We start from the raw sequence: 22,650 nt of genomic DNA, 5'->3' as shown, positions 1-22,650 counted from the left end.
TGAGAAGTCATTAGCACATAGATCCACACAAATGTGTACGATTGGATAGTTTTCCTCAATAAATATATGAACAGGTTTGGTGTTTTTGTCTCATTTGTTTAATTTGGTTCCCTTTACCTAGTTTTAAGACGTGTGAAAATCTGATCAAGTTTTAGCTCATATTTATTCAGAAGTAGAGAAAATTCTAAAGGCTTCACAAACCTTGAGGCACCACTGTACATCCATTTGGATGGAGAAAGAAAAAGGACGGGCCATTCTATCTCCAAAGCATTTTAGAAAAGTTGACTCAAGATTTTAAAGGAATGCAGTCACCTTGAGAGTTAGTAGTACTTTTCACGAACCAACACCTTAGTTAAAAAAAAAAAAGTGAGTATTCTGCATTCACACTCATCAAAGTCCTAAGATATTATAATTAATTATTTGTGTGAACCTTGGAGTTTAATTTCATGCAGAGGCCAAAGATTCTCAGTCCAGTCATCTCTAAGCAAAGCAGAGGTCTACAGATGAAAAGTTAATAGGATAATCACGCCACACTTCGGTCCTCCCCTGCTGTCTCCGTGTGAACTCATGAGCTGTGGAAACTTGGATTACTATTTCATGTGCAAGAACCTTGTGTAAATATGTTTTAATCAGAGAGCGGGGCTTCATCCTCCAATGTTCTGTAGTGCAAAACTAAAGTTGGCAGTACAAAAGTTAAAATGGTAGTCAAACAACGTTTTTTCAGCTGTTAGTGATGATCAGGGAGCAGCCGATAACACCATGTATTCCAGAATAATGAAAAATCTATATACTTTTGAGAGGAGCAATAATACGAATAATACTGCGCTTATCTACGGTGTCACCGAAGCATGACTGAAAAAATGTCGATTGCCAAAGTGTGGATTCTTATTCTGGTGACATGGTGTAACACAATAAGTAGTTCATGCATAACTGATTCAAGCACTATATAGTAGATAATAAGTTACGTAAGACCAAACTAGTATGCAATGTTAGTGAACCAGTGCAATGATCTGTTGATATTCTTAATGACCCCTTAATGAATTGTTCCAGACTAATTCTGAATCTGTCGCTTAAATTTTAAGTAATAAAGAACTAATCATTACTTCCTTACTGCCTCCGCGGTAATTGTTTTATGTCCCCTCAAGTAAGGCATCATACTAGAGTTCATAGGTTCATGGATACCTTTCCATTAGTTACTATTTTTGTGTCTAAAGTAAGGTGGTGCATCACCCTAAGCATCTAACAAATGACTCGAGTTGTAACCTGCAACGCATCTGGTAGGATATTAGTTTGTTACTCAAGGAAGATCTAATCTATCTAGTTACCGCTTTTATATGCATCGGTCATTTCTTTGAACAGCTGTTTTTGCTCTCACGTTCAGTGGAAACAAAAGGAGGACCTGCTAAAATGTCCTCACTTCCCAAAAATGTCACTCTGTTGGTTAAAAAAAAAAAAAAAAAAAACTTCTGTTCTGGTCCTCACTAGGGAGGAAGTGCAAGGACAAACACACGCACGCACACATCTTCTGTGTTGCATTTGAGTATATGCAATGATCCCATTCACAAGTTACATAAATACAAATGAATCGGTGACAGAAGACGTGATAGTCGTTGCAATGAGCCCAAAAACTGACATAAATACAAAGCCTTGGAAAGGACTCTAAAGTGTTTCTCCTGCTGGAGCACTTCTACAACCAATTTGACGTCTGCCGGATTATAAAACCAAAGTAGGGTTGGGTTGTGTGCTGGACTGTTTCTCTATGGAAGCAGTAACTTCCCATAGTCTCCACTGGCTGCCTGGCAACGCCCCCTTCGCAAGCTACAGTACGGCACATTGTCACCGCGCCCTCAACCCCCCCGTAAAATGGCAAATTGTTGGACATCTCTTTACAGTTTGTTCACGGTTTTTGAACGGATAAAACAAACAAAATATAACTTGGTAATTACTGAGCATTAGAGGTGCTACCTGTCTACAGCCGACCTGTGCTAATCTGACGTTCCCTGTTTCTGGCTTTGCTTCCTTATTTACTGTGCAGACGAGAGAGTGGTATCAATCTGAACAAATCTAAGTCTCAGAGACAAAGAGAATAATTGAATGGGGAATCTGAATTACACAATTTGATTTTTATTTTTTATTTTTTCTCTACTTTAATTTGTAGACCTGAAAAATTAAATTTAAGCAAGTGGAATATAGTTATTTGAAATTGGACAGAATTTTCCATCTGAAATTGTCAACCCTAAAAATATTGTTTAAAAAAAAAATCAAGTCTTGTGTCTTAACATGTTGATTCGTTCTACTTAAAATTAAAATTTTTTACAAGTGACCCATCTTCAGAGTGAGCTGGTGTTCATGAGTAAACAATTTGTGGAAAATGCAGCTACAGTGTTATTATTATAGTGGTGGTCCTGGGTAACAGGACATCAACCTCTGGTGGTCATATTGTGTGAGTCCACTCACTCACAAGGCTGAATTTTGACACCACGTTACACACGTTTGCTTTCTCGCAAAGAGTTAGACGTTCAGACTGAAGTCTCATGTCGTGACTCATGTCTGTACAGTTACAGTAGAAGATACAGCCAGCTGCTGGTTTAACTTAGTTTACCATGAAGACTGGAAGCCGGGGGGGCAGCTGGCCTGCCTCTGTACGAGGGTAGCAAAAGATCCATCTACCAGCAGGAGCCATTGAAGGCTGAGATGATGAGGCAATAAAACAATCCATGACAACAATGATAATTGAATATTCACATTAGTCCCATTATCCCATCCTTGTCACTCCTCTTCAGTTTCCCCATTTGGTATCAATGAGTTTTATGCTTTCTCACCTTAGTCATTTATGGTCATAGCTCATCATATTGGGCTTTGGGAACATGTGATGAGTGTTTATCATTACGGTTTACTTAAATGCACAATCAATTAAAAGCAAAAAGAACATAATCAGTAGATGAATTGATACTTGTGGACCTAGTGACAGGCTCTTATGGTTAAAAAACTAAAGGACAACATGAAGTAAAGTCCCTTAAAGTGAGTCTCTTAAGACTCCGGTTTACCAAATGAACCCAAAGGTTCGTTAAATAACACTTCTCCCTAAACTGAAGGTATAATTTCCCATGGTACAAAAGTTGGTTGTATCTGAAATATGAAGTGATTTTCATTATGTGTGTGTCATTGGTAATCTGCTGATGGCGGTATAAACACCAATCTTGTCGGGGCCAGTAGTCTTCATGGGGACCAACGCCTGGTCCTAATGAGGCAACATGTCATTTCGGAGGTCCCGGTTAGGGTCAGGGGTAGGGTTAGGCGCGAACCGGTGAAGGGTTGGGATTAGAGTTAGGGTTTGGGTTAGGCTATCCACAATGAATGGATGTCAGTGCAATGTCCTAACAAGGATGGCACAAACAGATGTGGAAAGGATATTTATACCGCGTGTGTGTTTGTGTCATGTCAGCTCAACCCAGCACCTCTCCATCTCCTCGGGGGGTTTGGCTGTGGGGCTGCTCCTAATTTCAGACATCAGCTGTCACCCCAAACACACACACACACACACACATAAAAACACACTGACATATGGTATTAATATCCTTTCCATATCTGTGTCACCAGGAATCGTGCAGCAGCTTTATGCAGCATTTTATCATTTAATAAATCATCGCCGTTACCGCATCGTTGTTTGTGTTGATTGGTTGCCTCGCTAATTTTTAAGATAGATCAGTTTGAGGTCACACCTGCCTACGCTGAGGGTTGTGTTTATATGACCGTGCAGGATTTAGAGAGACGGACTTCAGGCGCTGCCTCGTTCAATGATGAATACATCAATACGGGATGAAGACGTCTGTCCCCTTTTCGTCTGTCACCCTTTAAATACAACACAGACCCTTTTTTGAGGCCCTAATTGAGCTGTTGCCCCTCAAAACGGCCGTGCACATCTCTGTTACCCGTTAGTGACTCGGTTTAAAGTCACTGGACACACAAACACAAACACACACAAACACAGTGGACTGGCTGATGAAACTTCTTTTCAAGACCGTCACTGAGATGACTGACAGCTTCTGTGAGCCTCCTCTTGGTTTCATTTCCACAGCCCCTGTCCTCCTCGCTTTTCTTCTTTCTTTCAGCCGTCTTCTACACAGCAGACGTTTTCACATTACGAAGCTGAAAATATCAGCAGTCATTACGGCTCACTATTCCTAAGGCCCCGGTATAATGCGTTGTAGCGTGATTGGCCTACTGAGACACTTCAGTGAAATGCGGCCATCATTAACGTGATTTTTATATTACCACCTGTTCTGCTGTGAAAAAGGTCCATAAAACACCTTCAGGTTTCGTTTAGTTTAATGTCGCTTCCCTGGTGTGGTGCTACTGTAATTCTATTCCAGACCACTGATTGTCTATGATGGCCTTTACATTTTCCAGGCTCATGAGTGTGTTTTCCTCCCTTCGCGGCTCCACATATACTGTAGCAGCCGCATGGAGTTTGTTTTGCCGCTCAGTGTCGGTCAGGGCGTTGGTGTCAAGTTAAAAACATCAGCGGAAATAAATGTGAGTAAAACGTGCCCAGTGGCTCTAATTTCTGTTGTGTGTGTGCGTGTGTGTGTAAGTGCACAGTATATTTTCTCACAAACACACGTGCAGACAGCCAAAAACAGACACAGATATAAACATGCTCACACACGTTCTTTCCTGAAGCTCTGCTGTGCTGCGCCGCCGCTGTTTTCCCCCTAGAGCTATGAGTAAATGTCTCTCTACCTTCATCTTCCCAAAATGCGGCACCAAGACTCCAGTTCATTTTAACTGTCTGTGTGTGTGTGTGTGTGTGTGTGTGTGTGTGTGTGTGTGTGTGTGTGTGTGTGTGTGTGTGTGTGCGTGCGTTCATGCGTGTGTACAATAAATGTCTTACAGATTTACAGTCATTAATGGCAAATATTTTGTATTCTTCCCATTTTGCTGCAAGTACTATATCTACAGTATTTGGTTTAATTTCCCTCCTATGAAAAATCGTGCTTTTTAAAAGACCCAGTATTGATACTTTTGGTATCGATCCGCCCATCGCTTCCTTGGAACACCTCCAAGGCCCGGATGAGCATAAAACCGATGTCCACCTGAGTTAGAAAATATCTGGTTCGATGATAACAAGTCAAAGGCACTCGCCTGTGGACGTAAGGAGAGAAAATCTAACTCCCAAGTAACAGTTTCTAATGAAACATTTATCTGTTTAAAGTTCCCGTTTGGATTCTGGGTGGAGCTTGGACAAACTCGGCAGCCACGACGCCTTGCTTCTGAGTTCAGGAGGCTGAGTTCAGGAGGACGCAGCAGGCCATCTGCCTTTCCAAACTGACGCGCCCTCTCCAACATACCCGACTTCTCAGAAACAAAGGTGAGAAAATACTGCGGGAAGGCGTGGCCCTCCCGCCTCGTAACTCTAGAGCTAGTACTCAAGTTCAAGGAGGAGCAGCCTCAGAGGTGACTTTAAAGTTTGGGGAGGCGGAGGACACTGCAACGAAAAGGACAGCGTGACATTTTTTCGATGACTGTGTTAATCTAAAGTACAATGCTTAGAGCTTAAAAAATAACCCACTCGTGCTCTCGGTAAACCGATCCGTGTTGGACTTCTTCTGGCAAATCGAAGCGCACGCGCAAACACACACACACACACTGACTTTAGGCGGAGACCCTGACGCTCTCAAACATATCGGGTGATCGTTGTCACTAAATTTGGAGTGTCCTGATGACGCGCAGACACACAACGGTGCACGAATGCGAGTGCACACGAATATGAACCAAGTACTTCATCCTCTGCCTCTGTGCAAGGCATAAACACGCACACACACACACACACACACACACACACACACACACACACACACACACACACACGCGCTTATCTGTCTCATCTTTCAGCTTGAACTGTCACTCTTCATTAGCTTTCTAAAAGTGTGTTACATCACACAGAGTGAGCGCAGCTCAGTGGCATCTCAGTTAAAATATGGGGAAACTAAATACGGTCCGACCTTGATGCTTTTATGGTATTTGATATTGCTGAATGAATATTCAAAATAACTGCGGTGACTCACTTTGTCTTCAGTCTTACTTTCTTTTCACTCTTTGTAGTGTTTACTTTTACCTCAGTGCGGAAAAAAAAATCTGTTTTGAAATTGACCTGAATTCAACTTTAAAACTTAACTTTTGGTTCGGTTGCTACTTCATAGCCTCATATAAGATTTTATAACAGGTGACTTTACTTTGGTTTATACAATATGTGTATTTTTTTTGTCACAACTTCTGATTTGTCTCTTGCCTAGAGGCTTTATTTGTTTTGATCATACATCGGTTTTCTACAGTCACAGCGGTATTTTAGGTAGCTACAGTATGATCTCTGACACCTTCACCGGCTCATTTCTCCACGTCTGCAATGTTGGCGACAGTATTAACACCCGATGTACTGCTTTCCTCACACCGAGTGACTGTAGTGGCTTTTATGGGTTTCAAAGGCCAAAGCCTGGCTTTGGTTCAGCTTTTGGAACCATCACATGCATCGAACCGCGCGCAAAGTTCGGCTAGAAGGTTGAAATATAGAGCTCTATAGCAAACTCTGACAACAGCACCCACCACAAACCCAGAAGTGGTAATGTAAGAAGCCATTTATTGAACACAAAAATCCATCGTCAATACCTGTTATTATTTATAACAAAAATGTTAACTTTATCAGTCCCTGCGCTTTCTGTGGAAAAGGGCATCGGCTCGATGCTTGAAAGAGGTTGATGGAGATCATGTTTCTGTCTCTGTGCCCTCCAGCAGAAAACCTCTGAAACATTTTTTACAGGAAACTTGCAGAGGGGTTGCTCATGGGCAACGAAGACCTGATTAACATCTAGGGAAAATCTGACACGTGGAACCGACACGTCAGTGCAGTGAGTATCATCTAGTTTCATTTGCATCTATTTCATGTCACTTCTGAAGTCTCTTTTTATTACAAATCATCCCTTCTCCGTCTCTACAGGTCTTTTTTTTTTTTTTTTTTTTTTTGGGCACGTCTCTTCTTTCTATAATTTTTGAGTCACAGGAATATTGCCAATGTGGCATGGTAATTGTATTGTAATACTACTGTACTCATTGTAAGTGAGCATCGACAAAATGCCTGATTTGTAAATAAGTTACATTTTTAAGAACAACAAAGACAATCACAGACATCCTTCCAAACTCCAACTCGGCATTGTCAGGAGATTTGCAGGGAGATCTGACCTCTCACCTCTGACCTTATTCACTGCCTCCTCCTTCTGGATAAGAGCACGAGCTACAGGAAATAAACAAAATGAAAAAAACGTAACTGTAAGACTGTGTTTAGCTCACTAAGAAGGAAGAACTTTTTCTATGCATCATAAAAGTATTTTTCTCCTAATTAAAAAAAAAAAAAAAAAATCTCATACGCTTTGTATGTCCAACCATTCGCCCCGACCTCCCTCCTATTTGGTTTTTACAGAATACAACAACATCATGACAGTGTAAGGGATCAGTTAACATTTGCACATCCACAAAAGGTTGATTTTCAGGAGAAACGGTTTAAACAAACAACCAATGCTTTTGTTTTTCTGGTGAGAACAGTCTCACATGATATGTCACCTGTAATCCATGACATGTGAGGCTGCAAATAGACAACACGGCAATAGCTAGAAGTCGAGACCTCTCTCTCTTTCCCCTTATTTCCTAGAAAGAGCTAAATCCCGCTGTGACCTTGATCTGCTCCACTCACCTCCGAGCTTGAGCTGTAAAAAAAAAAAAAAAAAAAACTGAAATAAAAAAGTGGCTATCTGTTTTAGAAAAATAAGAAGAAGATGGGAAGATACAGTAAGGGAGGTGGAGGCGGAGTAGAGGGAAGGAAAGCAGTGGAGCAGAGGAGGTGAGGAAAAAGGTAAGGGGAGTTGAAGGACTGGGCGGTCAAAAGAGGAAAAAAGAGAAAGATGAGGCAGAGGAGGACAAAATGACAGGATGGCGGAATATGAAAAAGAAAAGGAGAAAGAGGAGGTCACGTTTGTCAGGAAACCCATAAAGACCCTGTCACTGTAAAAGACAGGGTTGGGTGAAGGGCAGGAGAAGAAGAGAAAAAAAGCAAGGTAATAGATTGGAAGGCGAGAAGAAAGGGCAGAGGAGCCCAGTAAAGGATTCCAGTATATCAATGTGAAAGAGGGGGAGGGGGCTTAAGTGATTTTGTCAATAAGATGTTCTTCTGCTGGCCTTGACTCGCGGCTGCCACTCCGACTCCTCCTGACGTCGTTTTTTTTTATCCCTTAACCAGCAGCACATAAACGACACGCTTCAGCAGGGGAAAGGGAGGAGGTCAACCCGCCCCACGGCGTATAAACTACATACGGAACCAGTTACTGCCGCCTCGCTTTTATGTCCGTGTCTCTGCGGTGGACGCATGTTAAGCAAGTCTGTCCTCTCAAGCGCTTTAGAAATAATTCGCTACCTGAACGTGATCAATATAGATGTCGAAAAATAACAACAGCTCTTTTGTATATAAAGGACTTCAGTTTCATATTCTTGTAGCTTTGGTCATTGTCTTTATCGGTTATGATCATTGTCAACTGGAGCGACCGCATGCTGTCAAATCTCTCTGGATCCGTTTCGTCGCTCTGTCATCATGTGTTTAAATCCCCGATTAGAGAAATGAAAATAAAAGCAGCACTCAGTGTAGCTCAGATGTCGCACGCAACCGGCAAATGGAGTACAGCGGCCCGATCTACACTGCGTATGACTCGTGCAATTCCTGCATTAAACGCGGACGGGCACGGTGACAATAAAAAGCGTGTGGTGTCGTGTGTGTGACGGGGTGAGAGAGATTTTCCGAGACTGCCCGGGGCGCGTGCTGGTGTACATTACACACTCAGTAGCCGCGGCGGAACTGATTCAGATTCACACATAAGCACACACACACACACGCATGTGAAATGTCGTTTATGTGCACACACACGTACAAAGGCACTTTTCACACGTGCACTCACGCTCACACGCGTACACACACCCGGTGTCGCTGTCAGCAGAGTGGACAGATGCGTGGTGACAGCGCTGCAGTGCGCTGGATTAGTACACTTAGTGTTACACATGTCAACCTGCATCACTGCAATCATGAACATTTCAGGCATCTCTCTCTCTCCCTTTGTCTCTCAAACAGTCTCTCTCTCTCCCTCTCTCTGAATACTTCTACCCGCCAAAGCCAGCTGTCACATCATCCGCCCATCTAGTCAACCAGTCGGTCAAACGGCAAACCAGCAAACATCAGGCTGACAGCCCAACATCCACCCACCAGTGTACTTACACGGGATGCCAGCCGGCCTGCCAGCCACCCACCCAATTAACGACCCAACGTGCCGCGGAGCCACGACGTCAGCCGGCGAAACGACCAGTCAGCAAGCAAGCTGACCGACAAACATTCCCCCAGCTCGCTGTCTGTCCGTACGGCTAACCCACAACCAGCCCTCTTCCCAGACACTCAGCTGGTTTGGCAGTCAACCAGCCAAATCATCAGCCAACCAGACAGGGTAATAGCACTGATACAGACCAAGATGGATGCAGAAAGCAGAGCGCGCAGAGCTGTCTACGCATCTGTAGGCGTGTGCAGTCTGCTGAGTCATACTCTGTGGCATGCTGTTGTCAGATATGAGCAACTGACAACCTTTTGTAACTCTAACACTTACCCTCCTGGCTAGGTGGGTGTGGAAAATATTAATTTGCCTCAAGGCAGCAATCACACTGGACCTGTTCTTGGCAGTCGTAGTATTTTTGTAGTGCATTTTTCTGATTGATGTGATTGGGTTTTAAGGTTTTTTCTTGCTCTGGAAACCTCTTGTTGTATCCACCCAAGCGTCTTGTGTGTTCGGATGAGCACCCTCACCAACCTGAGTTGAGAAAAGTTCAACACTCTCTGCGTTACTGCAGATTTTTCTCTGCTGTCCAGTCTAACGTTACACGAGGACGGCCACCAAGTGAATCATCATCAGTAAAACAGGGAGGACCTGCCGGTAATGCTTGTTTCTTGTTTTGTTTTTTTCTTTTTGACACACAAAAAACATCAAGCCAGAGCTATGTCTAACAAAAAAGACCTGAACTTTCAAAATCCTCCAAGTGTTTGGTTCTAGGTTCGGCCTTGGATTGCTGCTTAAGATACACATCATTGAAGAGGGGCCACTGCTCCAGAGATATGCTATATAAGCACAATCATATTTGTGCGTATACTGTATATCACATGTTGCCAGCTAGGTGACTACAGTCGTGGCACAGGCTACAGTGGATTAAGTGGGGCTAACTGATTTTCTTTCATGTTTATACGTAATGACTTCTAAATGCTCCAAAGCGGGCAGAGGACATGAGAAACAAAAGCAGAACCAGTTACAATGGCTACTGGTTGTTAAGTTACCATAGTGGACAAGGCCTGCCCAACCAGTTTATCCGCTAGAAAAACCAATCAAGCGTCCCACAACTCAAACATCACCCACCAAGTCTGACGGACAAGAACCCGACATACCAGTTAGCAGGCCAGCTGGTCATTCAAGGTCGATCAACCGTCCAAGGTCGAGTCCATAAGAGGCCTGACACATGGAGAATGCTGCTGCCATGAAAAGATGTCATGTATAAAGAGCACAGGGGATCACAGATCTGTGAACATGTGTGTTGGTGCACTTATCTCTCTGCTGGTATGGGCACAGGCATGCTTACGTGTGCATGTAGAGGTGCTGATAGGAGGTCCTGAGGAAGCTGAGGGTCAAGAGGGGAGCATACAGTAACAGTAGCTCCATTCACGCTATTTTAGGATCCCCCTGCTGCTGTTTATGGCCAACAGTCACCTCCAACCTTGTGTGGGGTTTATTTTGTCTCCGCGCCCAACAGGGCACTCACGCACTAGACCTCCAGTGATCTTTGCTAAGACACCTTGTTGCTCATGTCAAACTGTCTAGTATGCAGCATAGAAAATCTTTGTTTTATCAGTAAACACCAGCAGTCTTGTTTTTCAGGAAATAATTTTATGACTGCGAAGTTGCTTGGTTGAATACCAAAGTCGGTACAGAGTAACACTTCCTTCCTACCTCAGCAGCTTTTGTTGAGTTGCCCTTGAACAGTACAAGTAATTCCAGACTGGTTAAGCAAATCTGTAAAGTGCCCAGGGTACCGTCCTGGTGCAGCGGGTAATAATGACATGTATTTTTTTATCGCACCGAGAAATCAGCTGACGTTTCTTAACAAGCAGCACCGCCGGGCATAGAAGGGGAAGGATGAGGCAGAGAGAACACAGCCAAAAGAAAAATATTAAGACAAATGATTGTCAAAAGAAACAAAACAAGTCAAGAGAAACTGCTTTCCAGCTTTGTAAGTGATCGTCCTCGTAAAGCTCCCTGAAATGTGTTGCGGTGTCACCCAGATTATAAAAATTTCGCACACAGTAAAACGTCAATTTCTTGCTGGGCACTGCACCAGATAGGGCCCTTACTCCCGGTGTTATTGGATCATGGTCTATCTATTAAAAATCAAAATAAGCATTTACATTCTCACAGTACAGGTCCCATCATAACATTTACATAAAAGCCTTTCCTTGTTACCTTGTGGGCTCGGCCTATGTAACATGTATTTTAAATTTTCATGTATTTTTACATGTACTTTTTTTCCCTTCCAGTTAAGTGAAAATTTGTTTCCATAAATTTGAGTATACGCTACAGTCCTGGTTGAAATTTTTGGCACCCCTGAATTTTAAGGACAGAATTTAGAATATCGTTATAAATAAATGCAAATGAACCAATTTTGTATCATCTGAATATTTAATAAAATGTCCAAGGTTAGTGACCAATAGAAAGTTAAAAAAAAAACAAAATTTGCATAATAGTGAAATAATACAAACACAAAATGTACCTCAGACACAACTATTGAAATCCTTCGCTTATATTTGTTTGCAGAGCCTTTGGCAGCAACCGTAGCCTCTAAACATCTAGAAGCTTCTGGCACCTGTCTGCTGGTAGTTTCTGCCGCTCCTCCATTGCTATGCGTTCAAGCTCTTTTAAGTTTGCAGGAGTCCTTCTTGCAGTGGCGGATTTCAGCTTTCTACAAAGGTTTTCAATGGATTTAGGTCAGTACCCATTGCTGGCCAGTTTAAAACAGTCCATCGTTTCCTTTTCAACCATTCTTCTGTGCTGCTGGATCTGTGCTTTGGGTCGTCCTGCTGAAAGACCCAAGACCCTCACCTCAAACCTATTTTTCTGACACTGGGTAACACATTTTGCTCTAAAATGCCTTGGTAATCTTCTGATTTCATCATTCCTTTGATACATTCAATGTCTCCAGTACCAGAGGCAGCAAAGCAGCCCCACAGCCTGATAGAACCTCCACCATGTTTTACTCTGGGTAGGGTTTTCTTTTCCTTATGGACTTCATTTCTTCGACTGTGAACAAACTGAGGCACTGCATTCCCCAAACAAAATCCCAGAAAGACTGTGGCTTATCTATGAAAGTTTTTGCAAACATCAGTCATGCCTTTTTTGTGCCTTTCAATAGTGGTGTCCTCCTTGGCCTTTGCCCACGGAGCCCTACTTGGTTTAGTCTGCAGTGTATGGTACGGACTGAAACCAGCGCTCCAGGTTTCCAGGTCAGTCTGAAGCTCTTTAGATGTCTTGCGTGGTGTTTTTTCCACAATCCGCATCCACATTTGCAGACTTCTCTCATTGAGTTTCTTCTATTATGACTGTGAAACTTCCTGATAACATTACGAACTGTTGAAACAGGGATTTTTAGATCTTCGGCGATTGCCTTGTAGCCTTTGGAACTGTTATGTTTTTTTGATCATAGCGTTTCTGATGCTCTCAGACAGCTCTCTTGTCTTCGCCACTGTGAAAAAGAAACTGGAAACAATCAGCCCCTTTTTATGCAGTAAAACCATCCTTCATTGGTTAATTCAGGTGAACACTGAAGATTAAGCACAGGTGAATCTTATTTGTCTTTTAGTTTTGTTTGAGGAATGAATTAAATTTATCAAAAGGTCAAGCGTACCCTTTATGTCTCTCAATTTTTTTAACCAGACCTGTACATTTGTGGTGACCCAGTCTCATTCAAATCCTCAACCAAAGCCCTCCCCAGTGTTAAAACCCACCTTGTCACTCTGTTTTATGTAAACACATTGAACCACAGAAGCATAGTACAGTCAAAGCTACACAAAGCACTTTTTGACGTTTGCTGCTTCCAACGGCGACCCGGCATAAAAGTATGAAGAAGAAATGAGACGACTTTTCAGATGATATGAACATGTTCTCCATCCAAGCAACTCTGTGATGTCTGTCTTAATGGCCCAGTGACACGAAAAAGCGTCTCTAGCTTCCAACACGTGGTGTATTTACGAGTTGACAGCAACAACAAAATATGTTGGCAGCGTATAATTTCGAGAATGATCAGTCGATCAAATCACTCGTCATTTGCAGCTCGCCGTGGCTTACTGAGCATGAGGTCTTGGAAAATACGGAGCGATATGTCCGCCCACACCTCCAACCCCCCATGTTGTTAGATCAGCAGGCAAAGAGGGAGAAATCAATAAACTAGACCTCAACCGTGCTCTTTAAAAATGTCAACAACGTCTTTTGCCAAATTATAAAACCACAAAACCAAAGCTCTGACACACATCGCTCCACTAGCAGCTACGACTACTACTACAACTGGCTGTAATTAATGTATATGCCCCCAAGGTTCACATTAAGTCATCAAAAATCTGGCACCAGAATTTCATTTTTGCAAATAATCTGTATCCACACATATCACCGTTGCCTTTAATGGTTTACCTTAATGAGACAGGTGTACTTTGAGAGCCTAGTGCAGCTTCAACGAAAGTCTTTAAACTCACTGCACCCTTTTACAGGAAGTTATCTGATTGACGCCAGTGAACACAGACAGTGTGTCAGCATATTCTGTCTGCTTATACCTCAATTCACCACCACACTGCAACACTTTCCCAGACAGAGCACTAGTCAGCAAAACACTTGCTAAAATATTGTTGTGTTTTACTTTCTTTATTTGAGAAGAAAAGAGTAGCTAATTTTTTTTCTCCTGGATAGTTCCCAAGATTCATTTATAACCACCGAATGAGCAGTTAATCTTCAGAAGCTCTCTCACATCTCTCAGTCCGAAGTGTTTTAGTTTCCAGTGAGGAATTTGTTTATTGGCTGCAATGCTGATGGAGATGTAAACTCCTGTTAGAGCGTGACCGTAATATCTGAGCTGGATCTCAAAGTGTTTAAAGCTAAGCCCGTTCCTTACAGTGGGCTTTCTGGAATGAGCCTGCGCCACATGCTCCTGCTGGCTGCCGGCCAGACTGGACACACGCACGCACGCGCGCGCACAACCACACACACACACACACACACACACACACACACACACACACACACACACACACACACACACACACACACGCGTCGATTCATGTAGGTATGCAACCCCAGACAGATGGAAATAGATATAAGCACCTTAGCACACACGCTAGCAGACACACAGTTTTATTGCATCAAACACATGCACATATCTTTCAAAGCATTTTAGTGCCGAACAAAGCAAGGCAAAGTTTATGGAAATATCACATTTTATAAACAAAGATGATTCAAAATGCTTTACATAATACATAAAGGACAAAGAGAAGAATGCACTTCAAGACATGAAAGACACAGCTAAAACACATTTACATTCGATATTCATAACTAAATAAGGAACAATCACTGCAAAAAACAACAACAACAACAAAAAGACCTCTAGGTATAATTTATTAAGACTTAAAACCCTCCAAAACTCACCTGATCTGCTTGATCTGGACTGCGTAGGTGTGGTATTATTAGATTATAAATAACCCAAACTGTTCTAAATGTGTCGATCATTGTGTGCACATGTAGGAACCCATCGCTCAAAGCGAGACACTGACTAAGAAATCAAGTTGTCGGGGCCTTTAAGACATCACATGCTGCACATAGACCTATAGAAACATAAACACCTGTGCACTGTGCGCACAAGGAGGAAACAAACGTTCGAACTCGGCTGTTTTCCGTCAGAGCACATTTCATCTGAATCGTTTTAACTACATGTAGATGTGAGGACACAACCACACACACACACACACACACACAGCGGTTCAGAGTCTGTCATAATAAGGCTTACATGTCAACAGCGATGCAGACTTACACTTTGTCACTAAACAACAAAACTGTTTGCAGTGTAAGCAGCCAACATAAAGGATTTCAACCAAAAGCCAAACAGTGCTGAGCCCGATAGGGGAGATGGTGATCTAATCTCAGTCCATGGGAAGCAGCACTGCAATATTTACCCAACAGTTTACCGTAGAGAGGGTTTACTCAGTTAAATCCGTAGCAAAACTATAATATTACATGATGACGCCTGCCACCGCCAGGTTGCGTTTTAAGTTAACAAAGAAAAAAGGATCTGATTTGTGGCAGCTAGGCTCTTTGCTCATTTCATCCTTCAGAGATAGTTTGTACCTTCATTGCTCAGCCACTATTCTCTCGCTGTAGAGAAACTATAATTTGTTTTGCAGCCTGCAACCTTAGACCTGCAGCATGCACTCCACACCACTGCTTTCCTATCTAGGTTGCGAAGCTTATTTTACAGCGGAGCTCACTGTAAGTCACACTGTGTATTAGTGTCAGCGAAACCACTAAACTGTCAACGTGACATTTGGCAACGAGCCACGTTTTGCTGTTGTTCTGCCAAAACCTGCTGAAAATATAATAAGGATACACAAATGCCTCCATGGTCTGGACAGAGCAAAGCGTAATTTGTATGGTGTCTCAGTTAAGAAGAATTGAATTGTGATATAATGGCGTCAAGAGCACGGGTTAGATTATGTGACTTTATTTTGCAGCACTAATTATGAGCATTTAGGTGAAATGTTGTTGCACAGGTCTCCCTCTGCAGCATACCTGTGCGTCTTACCACACCTGTAGCCCGTTGTTCTGATCATTTTACGTGTGCTCCACGTGCTGATTATGTGTCTGGCAAACAGCACAAACAGGCTGGAACTGAGAAGGCCGGCGGGGAACATACCATGTTATGGAACAGCAATTGTTATTATACCCAGTGTATTGACTTACGGTTGTAATGGAGGGCCTTCGGAGGCCCAACTGCACATTATCATGATGAATGGTGTGGCGTCAGGCCGTAACATTTGTCCGAAGGAGTGCACTGCTGTAAAGGTTTTGTGTGAGGTAGATGTACGTGTCACTCACATGGCAACCGCAGTGAATGAATGGGCGTGTGCCCGGAGCGCGCTGTCATGTCTCAACAGAAACTTTCCGTCCTTATGATTTTCTAAAGTCGTCACACATGCACAGGATGTATTCGTGCAAAGTTCGTGGCAGGTAGTCAGAGTATCTGATGTGTAGTTTTGTTATCCAGCAGGGAGACGGTTGCTGTGGAAAGATCATACCGGGAGTATTTTGGATCCTGTGCTTCCAATCCCGTGTTTTTCCACATAACTTCAGCAGATACGGGGCGAGGCAAACATTTCCTTGCTTGGTAGGCTTTCAACACGGCGAGGTGATGCCGGAGTCTGTGCCCTCTGTTCTCTGTCTTTGGGTGTGAGGACGTGTGTGTTTACAGTGCATCGACGCTGACAGATGAGCTCGGTCAGGACCAGAACAACTTGGAGAGCTGTTAAAACGAGATAGTCTGACAGGCTATTTATATATCCATCAATCAATCAAGTTATTTATCTGACTGTTTTTACTTGAGTCAGTGTTACTGTCTTCCCTCTGGTTACTCTTCTGTCCGCCTGCTGTGCCCAGCTGTCACCACTAAGGGGCTGTGGGGAGTTGTAAATTCCTGTCCTCAACGGATTGATACATGCCAGTAAACAGTGTGCATTCGGTCTGTCTGTCTCTCTCCCTGATGCACTGAGGCATCATTTGATGTTTCAATCTCCTACACCGACTTCCTATTAGCACTCTGTGATGGGCTATTACAGCACACACCACACACACACACACACACACACAGACACACACAATGCATAGCCGGAAAATAAGGAAGATGTGCCAGTAAAGTGAAAGGAAGGTTGAAAATCCCGTTTGAACATATCATCTCGAAAAGGTGAAAAGATCTTCTACGGCGTTACAAATGTGTTGATGAAGCCATAGGTCACTGAGTGTGTGCTTGGAGAGAGAAACAATTCATAATTTGTATCATGGTTTGACTCGTGGGTCTGTCAGTGAGTCGGTGTAGGCAACTACACTGTTGGTGCAGTTGGATTGATCACACTAATATAAACATATATAGATATACATATATATATATATATATATGCCAGGGGTTAAAGTGAGATGGAACGATCTGGAATGCTCCTCTGGCACCTTCGATTAATAAGTGAATAAATCTGATTGGCAGTTTCATACAGAGTAATGTGGGCCGGTGGACCATAAAAAAATCCATCCGTTTTTACCGGCTCTGTGTGTCTCTTCACTGGCCCTCTCCGAGTGCCTGCCACCCGGGGTCTGAATGAGACGTAGGCCAATGTAAACACGTAGCTGCACCCGCAATCAAAACACTGCACTTTACATAATTTATACATTTTGTTAAACTTTTTTTTTTTTTTTTTTTAAATGTCGTGCCATTGGCATGACTCTGCTGCTCTGTCCACCACTTTGGACGCAGACTGAAATATCTCAACAACTACTGAACGGATTGCCGGGGAATTCTTGTACAGCCATTCATGGTCCCGAGAGGATGCATCTTACTGACTTTAACGATTTTCCTGCAGTGCTACCATGGGGTTGAAGTTTTTTGTTTTTTAGTGAAATGCCTTGACGACTATTGGATAGATTGGCGCGTACTTTGGTATATTGATGGATCATGTCCCGCCCTCAGGATGAACCGAGGTTATCCCTTTTCATCTGGTGCAACCAGCAGGTCAAAACTTGACGGATGGCCTTCCCATCAGCTTCGGCTGTACTTTGTGTGAGGTGGAAATTAGCTAATCGTGGCATGCTAACACGCTAAAGTAAGATCTGTCGAACATGGTAAACTTAATACCTGCTAAACATCAGCATCTTAGCATTGTCACTGACAGCATGTTAGCATGCTGACATTAGTACACCACCGTGCGTAAGTACAACCTCGCAGAGCTGCTAGCGAGGCCGTTGGCTCTTGATTTCTTCCCTTTCGACCGAGCTACGCTGATAGTTTTACTTCAGTGTTTGTGGTACACTGGGTTGACGACGTTTCAAACCTGCTTGTAAAACATGTGACAAAGAGAAGATAAATAATGATGGAAATTGAGGAAATAATTATCCTTTTAGTGCATAAATAATAGATTTTGCCTGTTGGCGTCTTAAGTCTAGAAATGTTTGTAAACAATTAATCCACCAGTCAAACCCAGTTCTGTTTTTTTTCTTCAAGGACGTTTGCTCACATTACTTTCATAGCTGAGCGCACACACACACACACACACACACACGTATAGCTTTGGTAGAGACTGGTACAGAAAGTCCATAAGATAAATCTTTCATTAAGAAGCTGAGTCCAGATAGGATGATGTCAGGTCTGGACTGGCTAAACTGGTCACCGGTCCGTACCAGTCAGTCTCTCTGTCCCTATTTCTCTTTGATATGGAATCAGGCCAATGTTGGATTTTCACATTAGTGACTGGGACAAAAACACAAAATGCACAGCACTTTATAGTTTCCAGTAACTGGCTGAAGGATGTTGTCCATAATGTCACGCTGGTGGTCTGCGTTACCTTTAATACACCAACTATGGTCATTTTACAGGTACAGTATACACCACCAATGTTTTTAGAAGTTTCTTGCAAACATTCACCCCACATTTGTCTTTCGCCTCCTCCTCCACCTCTTTTTGCGTTCGTCCTCCTCGCCTCTCGTCTCTCCATTTTTCCTGCCCTGAGGTTTCCCATTTCCCTATCCTGTCTCATCGCCTCGTTGCCCGACTCCTCTCTTTCCGACCGCGTACACATTCATTCTTGCTGTTTCGGATATCTCTTCGCTGCCAAGGAAGTTTTTTCAGTGAGCATGTATCCCCAACCATCACGTGTTTGGGTGTTTATGGGCCTCTGTACGTGTGTGCTTGTGTGTGTTAGCGTGTACATGTGTGCATGTCCACCCATACATTATGCCTGCACATGTAGACAGACTGTGATTTGCCAAGATTTACACTTTAGTCAATACACTGCAATCCGAATGTGTGTGCGCGTGTTTGTGTATTCGTGCTGACAGCTCTCTCGTCTCCCGGACGGCAATCACGCTGCTCCTCGCCGGTTGTCTATTAAACATGAACATCTGTATTTGTCTGGCAGGCTGCTGCCAGCTTCTGCCACGCTGTGTTTGGTGATGGGGTGATTTAGAGTTCAGAGGAGGGAAAAATTATTTTTGCGGAGTGGTTTGTCTAAACAGCGAGTGCAAACAACATGAAGAGATTTTGCTTTACCTTCTTGGATGAGAAGCTGCACTCTTGCTAATGTTGGGTTTTTGTGTGTAACTCACTTTTGGTCTTAGCTCAAAAAAAAAAAAAAAAGTGGTTTAGGTAATATGGCTGAAGTGTCAGCTTGTTTACAACCTGTCAGATTGTCTGACATGTTCCCAGAACTTTGTGAGTCCAATATTATAACTGATATTGTGATCTTGTATCTTATAGCCGTAACTATGAAAGCAGGACCCAAGTTGCAATAAACCAGACGTGTTTTGCAGCATGACGTCTATTTATGGCATTACACAGAACTTACTTATTACTCTTCTGCAAGGTTTGTTTTCTTTCAATATGATATTGGATCATTTAACCTCTTTGAGCCTCGAACACTTATCAAGATTGAATCATTTGAGAAACTGAGAGAGGAAGTGTCTCTCTGGTGAAACTGCCAACATGTCAAAGGCATCTAAAACGTGGGGGCTGCTGTCTGTTTGAGCCCGTTATCTGGTTGTAAACAGTCTGATGATGAACTAATGGACAGATTGCGAGGGGTTGGGGGGGGGGGGGGGGGGTTCTATCCTACTATACTATACTATGAAAGGGACACACACCCAGACACATAAAAACACACACATTAACATAAACATCCATATGTTTTCCAGTTACATCATGTATATTGGTTTGTGAATGAACAGATGAATGTGTGAGTGTGTGTGTGTGTGTGTGTGTGTGTGCTGCCCTGATTCCAAAAAGATCAATTGTTTTGTAAATTAGACTCGGGGGCTTTCCTATTCCACTTCAGCGGTGAAACAGGGTGCTGACCTCTGGTTCAATACAAACATACTGTAACGCCTGCGTGTTTCGGCGAGTATGCATTTCTACATACAGTTAAATAAATGCATGTTTCTGTATTCTGGTGTAGCTGTGCCCGTCTGTTTCAGTTTCTGAATTTGTGTGTACTGGGGTTTTGTGTGTAAAGTTGTGTATGGACTCGCTTTATCTTTTGTTGTCGTATCAGGTTCGACTCTGAGCTGAAACACCAACCAACTGATGCTGAGAGATCATCATGGTCGCGGGATGAAAACTAACCAAAGAACTGTAAGAAATTATTATTATTAAATGAATTGCTGCTACACAGTTATATTTTTTCCATTTAGCTGGTGCCTCCAAGAGTTTTGCCAAGTGAGGATCATCTTTGAAAGTAATAATCTTCAAGTTCAGCCTCAGTCTGAGTTCATTTGGTGATGACTGGTGGTAAAAGCAAGCGCACTTTAACACTACAGCAGCTGCTCCCAGGGCTCCCAAACAAACTCGCTGTGTTTTTATAAAGAAGTCAGTCAGTGATAATTCCAACTGTGCACTGATTTCATGCTGGCACTGGGAGTTTTCCCGCAGAACGGCAGGGCACAGTAAAGGTGGTTACCTGAGGAGCTGGAAGTGTGCAGCCCGTTGCCCCCAGCCCCTGATCTAACAGCTCGCTGTGGGCTGCCGCTTCTCGTTCCATTATTCCCTACAAAAATATTTAAAACTGACCCGCTGTCAAACACGCTGCCTTCTTCTGTGCTGTGCTTCGTACCGAAAAGCCACCGCACTGGGAGAAGGTAGGGGAAAAAAATAAGCAAAAATAAAACTGAAACCCAGGAAAAGGGAAGAAGAATAAAATGTAAGCGTGCAAAATGCAGATATTACCAGTATTATTCATTTGTTTTCTGTTTGCTCTCCTTGGGTGGGTATGCTGAATAGTGGGTGAGGTCACTGTATCGTTGCGTGAATCTTTTTCATCTTCCTGTGCCTCTGCGTGATTTATGCGAGCTGGTTTCATCGCTGTTGTTGTCACGTCAGTGTCTCATTGTCTCAAGTTTGTGTTTCTTACCCTGTCATTTCACTTGTTTTAGGAACATCTTTCCAAGGACCTGCAGCTGAAAATTAGCATGCTGGCTAATTGCTGGCGCAATCTGAGACATTTTGATTAATGTGCTTTATCCTTATAGATAAATAAAGAAAAGAATTTTAAAAGGAATATATAAATCAACAGGAGAATTAAATCCTGAGGTGGGCAAATGCACAGAGTAATTTAAACAGATAAATAATTAAGACAACTGAGCAGATTGCAGACCATTCTTCAGTTAAAAGCCCGGGTTAAAGGAAGGGCTTTGACCAGGTTAAAGAAAGTGCTCACCGGTAAGGAGTGAAACGTTGATGGAGCGCTGAAAAAGCCACAGAATGACAGAAGAGAGGAAATAAAAGTAGAGGAGAGAAGGTGTGAAAGCTGCGTGTCGTCTCGCGTTTCTTGATGAGAAGGCGACCGCAGTGCTGATGAAGGGTGACACATTCAAGGTCAAAGGTTAGGGTGACTGACAGCTCGGGCCTGGCGCGTGCACAGCCACCGGCCTGACAGCCATGACAGACAGGCGGAGGGACGACCGGTAGGCGAGTGGCTGGATGCCAGGATCAAAGGCTGACAAACTGGGGGGGGGGGTTGCTGTGCGTATGGACCAGTTCTGCTGGTGTGATGATGATGATGATGATGATGATGATGATGATGAGCGAGTACGTCTTCTTGAGTGCGTAGCATATTAGTAGATGTAATAGTCATAGTAACAGTCGATGTGCCAGCGCACGCAGTTGTAGGTTGAACAAATGGCAGCAGCAGTGGCGCTAGTAGCGGTTGTAGCAGTAAGAGTGTTTGTAAGAAAATGAGAAAAAGCAGGAGCAGTGGTAGCAATAGCCGCAGCACCACACGTGGTATTGGTCGCGGAAGAAGTACTGGTATTATGGAAATACAGTAGTGGTAGGAAAAGCAGTAGTTCTTGTAGGAATAGAAGGGGGGGGTGATTACACGGGCCAAAGTCGGCCCAGTCCCAGAACGCCCACACAGCACACTCCCATGCACACAGCGAATGACAGGCACACGGTGACGGCTGGGAAATGGAAAGACAGGGCCAGTAAAAACTTAATGCGGTCTTTGATGGTCCACCGGCCCACATTATTATGTATGAGACTGCCCATCAGATTTATTTACCTATTAATCAAAGGTGCAGGAATGCCGTTCTGGATCGTTGTACTTGGAGTAGAATCGAAAGCAGCGATAGTATGGCTGTAGAAATAGCTGTAAGATTAGTACCTGAGGGTGTACCTGAAGTAGTCGCATCAGCAGAAGATGCAGGACTTTTAGTGGTAGTGCAGCTGTTGCAGTGGTAGTACTTACAT

General features: G+C 43.2%; 1 protein-coding gene across 8 annotated transcripts in view; it reads left to right on the top strand.

Moving 5' to 3' along the window:
- arhgef37 (Rho guanine nucleotide exchange factor (GEF) 37) overlaps positions 1-9,842 on the top strand; it is a 45,717-nt gene extending 35,875 nt beyond the window's left edge. For 6 of the 8 annotated variants that reach the window (XR_005706580.1, XR_005706581.1, XR_005706578.1 and 3 more), the window contains 3 exons: positions 5,216-5,371; positions 6,818-6,905; positions 9,167-9,842. The gene's annotated coding sequence lies outside the window, so the exon portion shown is untranslated. Of the gene's footprint in view, positions 1-5,215; positions 5,372-6,817; positions 6,906-8,287; positions 8,351-9,166 lie in introns of those variants that run through there. The other 2 variants (XR_005706576.1, XR_005706577.1) reach the window with 2 other exon arrangements.
- The last annotated feature ends 12,808 nt before the right edge of the window (positions 9,843-22,650 follow it).

Source organism: Xiphias gladius, chromosome 23 (assembly GCF_016859285.1).
Source record: "Xiphias gladius isolate SHS-SW01 ecotype Sanya breed wild chromosome 23, ASM1685928v1, whole genome shotgun sequence".
Taxonomy (NCBI): Eukaryota; Metazoa; Chordata; class Actinopteri; order Istiophoriformes; family Xiphiidae; genus Xiphias; species Xiphias gladius.
This window is presented reverse-complemented; position numbering and strand designations above follow the sequence as displayed.